Consider the following 5,886-nt stretch of genomic DNA (forward strand, 5'->3'; position numbering starts at 1 on the left):
CTATGTGTTGGAAAGATCCTGATATATATATATATATATATATATATATATATATATATATATATATATATATATATATATATATATATATATATATATATATATATATATATGACAGAGCTATTTTGTTACTAGTAACAGAGTATTATTCTGTTACTCCCGGTCCCTTATAGAGGCCGACGATGAATTTCGCAGCCCAACCTCACAACCCTCCCGCGCGCCGCTGTGCTGCTCCTCTCAGCCAGTGCGCCGCCGCGGCGCCCCCCCTCAGGGCAGCACGCCGCAGTGCCGCCCCTCTCACCCCTGGGTGCCGCCGTGCCGCCCTTTCACCCCTGCGCGCCGTCGCGCCGCCCTTCTCACCCCTGCGCGTCGCCCCCTCTAACCCTAGTGCGGCCACCCATGGATCCCCTACCGCCGCTTGTTTCCAGGACGCAGCAGACAACCACCCACCCGAGCTCAAACGGCCGGACGCGCTAGCTCGAACTGCCGCACGTCATCCCTTGAACAGTCGGGCCTACTGTTCACTGAGCTGGCAGTCCCCTGGCCTCTGTCCGTCAGCGCGGCTCGTGGGCTCCTCTCTTCCAGAAACATGGTAGGTTGCTGCTCTCTCTGTCTCATGTGATGTTACTGCTCCCTAGTATGTGAAATTTCCTGTCATATTGCCAAAAATTAGTGAAATTTGATACCGTTCTCTGTGTGAATGGAGATGCCTAGTCTGACAAAAGTTCAATTATAGCAAGTGTGACAGTGGAAAAAATAAAAAAACTTTAACAATTCAAGTACATAAGAAACACAAGTCCATTCCGCAAAAACAACAGTAGACGCGAAAAGTTCAATTTTGCTTATGCAAGTACTAATGCAGATGTGTTCTTTTTAGGTGAAGATCTCGGCAGTAAACTATGCAAAAATTTAACAAATACTCAGGTCCAACTTGCAAACATGTAGCAGTTCTATAGTACGTGTGTTATAAGTACTGTACTGGCTCCCGGAGGTCAGACCTCACATTCAGTACTATATACTGGCTCTATACTCTTGCCGCAATACTAGAATTCAGTAGCATTGTGCATTGCCTTGACGTTCTTGTGCCTCAAAAAAATGTATCATTTATGTTTGGTTCCTTGATCTTGCCTGTAGTTGCGTTGTAGTCGCCTCTGCCTGGATCCATCTCCTTGCCGTCGAACTTTTCGCCGCAACGTCTGTTGGCCATTTTTTCACTTTCAGGTGTATGTGTTTGGACTGATGAGGTAGATGTTCATGTTTTTTTTGTTCTGCCTGGCAATGCAGACAAGGTACCATGAGGGCGTCGAGACCAGGCAGAACGCCGCTCATGGTTTCACTGTGCCTGCTCTTCTGCCCCATCAGGAACGCCGCTCACACACTCACTAAGGAACTGGTGGGTTCCACAGGTCAATATCACTAACGACCGATTGCGTGTAGGCAGACCCCTGCTGTTTAGATGGCTCATATGGTGTGATTCAGATATATGAATAAAATTGACTTGGTGCGCCATTTGTTCAAGCAAATAGACTAATAGCGGGTTTATATTACAACTTCACAACAATTGAATTTCTGAGTGTTGTGCCAAGGTTGTGTGATTCTTATTACAGAACGCGTAAGCCTACTGAAGTGGTAACTGATCAAACTAGCGTGGCATCGGAAGCTACAATACTTTCCAGCGAGTATATATATACTTTTTGAACAAGTATAGCTCTTTTACTATACGTATAATGGCATATCATCTGCCTTCTTCTTGTCAGATACCTAGTTGAGTATCAGCGCCAGTCTGTCGCCGGCCTGTGCTAGTCTCTTCTCCACAACCGGGTACCAGGTGAAGTTATAATCATCTGCATTTCAGAAGAGTTGCCAACCGTTAGCACTGTACTCTAGCTAGGCAAAATGCATACTGTCTATAGTTTATTTTTACAGTACTGCTGTGAACGAGACACATAATTACCTCCCAGAGTAATTATGCCTTGCATGAAGCTTAAGCCTTTTCCTCATCAAGAAGCAGCTGTTGAATGGATGTTGAATCGAGGGCAAAACTCTGAGCCCTTAATGCATACTCTGTGCAAGAATTTCTCCAAAAAAGGATGGCTTTCTTTACTTCATAATTGTTAGAACTCCATTTAATTTAGGGGCCGCACGCCCAAGCCGTTCACCTCCGCCACCATCGGCTGTTCAACGATGCAACCATAGGCCATTCACCTCCGAACCCCCAATGTCGCACCAGATCGATGCACCCTTCAGTTCACCTTGTAGGCCTTTTTCAGTTACCCTCGTAGGCTTTTTCAGGTTCACCTTGTAGGTTTTTATGCTTTTTTCAGTTCATCTTGTATTGTAATTTGTTGTTGCTAAACGTTGTAATATGCTGACCACTATATATTGACATAAAAACTCAGAATAGTTCAGACCAAAAAAACAAGTTCAGAGAAGCCAACTCGACAAGTCCACCTTATAATTTGTATACTTTGTGGTTGTACTACTGTAGTGTTTGCATAAGCTTTGACAGGGTTGGGGCTATACTCTGTTAAGATTCAGGAGATAAAATTTCTATTGTGGGAAGAAATGTTGCGATATCATCATAATTAACTATCATCTATTTTATTTCCTGAAAACACAAACTATCATCTATTTTATTTCCTGTTAATGTGATTTGCACTTCATCTTTACAGAGCCAAATCCTAGCGCGCCCAGCCGCTGCTCGTGAACCCCGCCTCCATCAGCTCCACTTCACCAAAGCCGTCAGTCCACGGGAATAGGGGTAGCGGATCCCCTATAGCGGCCAAATCCCGGTGCACCCAGCCGCTGCTCATGAACCCCGCCTCCATCAGCTCCACTTCACCGGAGCCGTCAGTCCACAGGAGTAGGGGTAGCAGGTTCACCTGACGTCCGACGCCTTCTTCCATCTCCAAAAATCTTGTTTTTTGAGTTTAGTTCTTCGTCACATGTTTCACTAGCTGAAAAATGCATGGTGTTCTGAAATTGCTTGCGGACCACTAGCTGAAATTGCTTGACGAATAGAGCAAAGGTTGTATCTTCATCTACTGTTTTTTCAGATATTCGTAATATGCACGAGCACGGCTATATTTGCTTGTTATGATCTAGTGGGCAACATTAACATTTTGGTAGTCCTTCTGCAGGGCCCAAACCCACTGTCATGCAAGAAAAAGAAAGCAAAGCCCCAACCATCAGCTGCTCAATCATCAGGTTATTAATCAGCACTAAAACATACGTGTCTAATCCAATGTTGCGAAAGCAAGCTTGGAGTTGTCTGACTTATCTTTAGGTGTAGAACTGATAGTAAGATGGAGAAGAGGTAATGCAACAAAAATCTTGGATAGGGCAGTGAAGTCCATTGCGCATTCTTGTTTTTTGAAGCTCCGGACATCAGTTGTATTGAGACATGGATGGCTCTACACCTGAAGCACATATTTGACAAGCATGATCACATGTTCCCTTCACGGTCTGATGGCCGATGGAGAGGCGAAGCGAAAGACGGTTAAGAAGTGCAAGAGAAGTGGCAAAGATAGCAGGTCCATGTGTATTTAACAGCAAGTCCATGTATTACTACATGAGAAGTACTGCTAGTGAGACTTCACCGCCCCATTTCAACAAACTTGTATACGCAATCCTGGTTTGACAAAGTACTCTGCTGCTGCTGGTTTCAGTTCCCTCACTGGATTTGCAGGCTCACGACCATCCTCTAACACCCCGTCAGTGCCACTGATTAGAAGGAGCTCCGTGAGCATGTACTTCTCCTGGTATACAATTTCGTTCCTCCCTGTATTGCAGTCATTTTGGTTAGTAAACTTGTATGGACGAAAAAGAATTGTGCTAGGAAGTTCATATCTTAAAACTAGATAAGTTCAAAAAACAAACCACGACCAGTTTGAAAAAGAACCACCCTCACCCTGGCCACCCTCGCGCCACCGCGGCGCCCAAGCCGTTCACCGCCGGCACCAGTCTGTTCACCAGTGACACAGAGGCCGTTCAACGACGCACTGGTGAGGTCTGGCCTTTCCCCTTCCTCTTTTTATGTAGCCTCTGCGTCGAAGTTCACCTCCACGTGTTCCTCCACTCGTAGCTCCCAACCTACCCTCGAGCAAGTTCGTGTTGTGCACGATATCAGTTCAACCTGTGTACTTGGTATGTTTGTGGGAATGTCTGAGCAAAAAGAGAAACAACATATTTTTGTGCAACATTTCGACCCTACATCCCGTGAGTTCCTGATTTTCTTTTGTGCAACAGTTCGACCTCGACGCTTGTGGCAGTCCCACAAGGACGAGTGTGGTCTATGATCAAGCTGTTGGTTCCCAAGCAAGTTCCTGGCTGAAGGTGGGCTTCCACGTTGAGGTGTGGAACGCAATGTACATGGAGATCCCGATGGAGTACGATGATGGCAATGTGGCGCAGGTGGACCTCATGGAGTTTGGCTGGGCTGGCGGCGGTCGGCGCTGGACGCAGGTGCATGAGTTGTGGGGCTCCATCTGCCGGTCGACCACCGCTTACTCCCACTCTGTTCACTGGTTTTGTTTTCACTGTCACGCCTATTCCTCGTCGACCTGCAGCAGCAGGAGACACGAGATCACCTCCGGCACCGCTGGTCACATGAAGGTCGTCAAAAATGGTACATTCTCCATAAAAGTAGGTGTTTGCTTATCTATATTCTTTATTGTTGAATTATAGCACAAACATTTGCTGAAACGGGGTGCTCAGGACGTCTATTTTAATTCCTGAAACAAAAACTAGGTGCTCTCAGTTCAGTACGTGAACAATCATCCGTTCGTGAAAAATACATATAACATGCCTTGTTGTGTGGGATTTGGGGGGTGCCTAGTCTGGCTAGGGTTTTCAAGTATAACAAGTGTGATAGTGGTAATTTTCAAAAACTTTAACAGTTCAAGTACATAAGAAAACATAAGTCCACTCTGTAAAAACAACAGTAGACGCAGAAAGTTCAGTTTTGCTATATGCAATTAGTAATGCAAATGTGTTCTTTTGTGGTGAGGATTTCGGCACTAAACTATGCAAACAATTTAAAAGTACTCAAGTCCAACTTGCAAACCCCTAGCAGTCCTATAGTGCAACATGCATCAAATTCAAAAACAGTAAACCTGACTTGCAAATTCACATCTGGTTGTTTATTTTGTAGCTCATCGTTTCTAATATAAGCCAATGCTTCTATTCTAATCTAGTTGTTTATTTTCTAGCTCACGTTTTCTAGTATAATGTTAAAAGTCCACTAGATGAAAAATTAGTTGTGTTAGCTAGATCAGTACGAGTGCTTATTAGTAAGACAAAAGTAGCAGTACTGATCATTACTACTTACACAATACTAGTACTGATCAGTACTATATAGAGCCAAGCTTCACTATGGATATTACTGACCATAGGAATTTATTAGAATAATTTAATGTTTTTGTAGCTCACCTCTAATTAGTTTCTCTCTACTGCTCTTTTCTCTCACTATTTTGTTTCTCTCTGTACTGCAGCACGAGAGAGGTTTGGACGGACGCTGTCACTAGCTCACTATGACGCCGCGGATCACTAGCACGAAGGACACCGCCAGGTTGAGGATGAAGTACATGAGGCAGACAATGAGGACGTCCAAAACATGGAATCCATACACATAGCACTAACTGCAAATTTAAATTTTCTGTCTATGATGATTTGATTGCTACTTCTTAAAGAAAGTGTACATAATAGTTAGATGTTTGCGCAAGAAAGGAAAATTTGTTTGAATTAAAAACATTGATCGGTACGAATTTGAGGAAGTCCGTCAATGGATCCAAGGAAAATAACATGCTCTTTAGGTGTTGTCACTATTCCTGTGAGCACAAGTTTTAAAAAATGTTTACTTTGTGCTCTTGCGTATGTTTTTGGGCA

The 5,886-nt window shown here is 44.1% G+C and overlaps 1 long non-coding RNA gene across 1 annotated transcript; it reads left to right on the forward strand.

The window, feature by feature from the left end:
• Positions 1-222: 222 nt before the first annotated feature.
• Positions 223-5,641, forward strand: LOC119281322. The gene is made up of 9 exons (XR_005138377.1): positions 223-592; positions 1,285-1,393; positions 1,758-1,828; positions 2,673-3,028; positions 3,141-3,207; positions 3,293-3,587; positions 3,669-3,761; positions 4,249-4,644; positions 5,493-5,641. It is a non-coding gene; the product is annotated as an uncharacterized LOC119281322 (long non-coding RNA).
• Positions 5,642-5,886: the final 245 nt, after the last annotated feature.

This window comes from Triticum dicoccoides, chromosome 3B, assembly GCF_002162155.2.
Source record: "Triticum dicoccoides isolate Atlit2015 ecotype Zavitan chromosome 3B, WEW_v2.0, whole genome shotgun sequence".
Taxonomy (NCBI): domain Eukaryota; kingdom Viridiplantae; phylum Streptophyta; class Magnoliopsida; order Poales; family Poaceae; genus Triticum; species Triticum dicoccoides.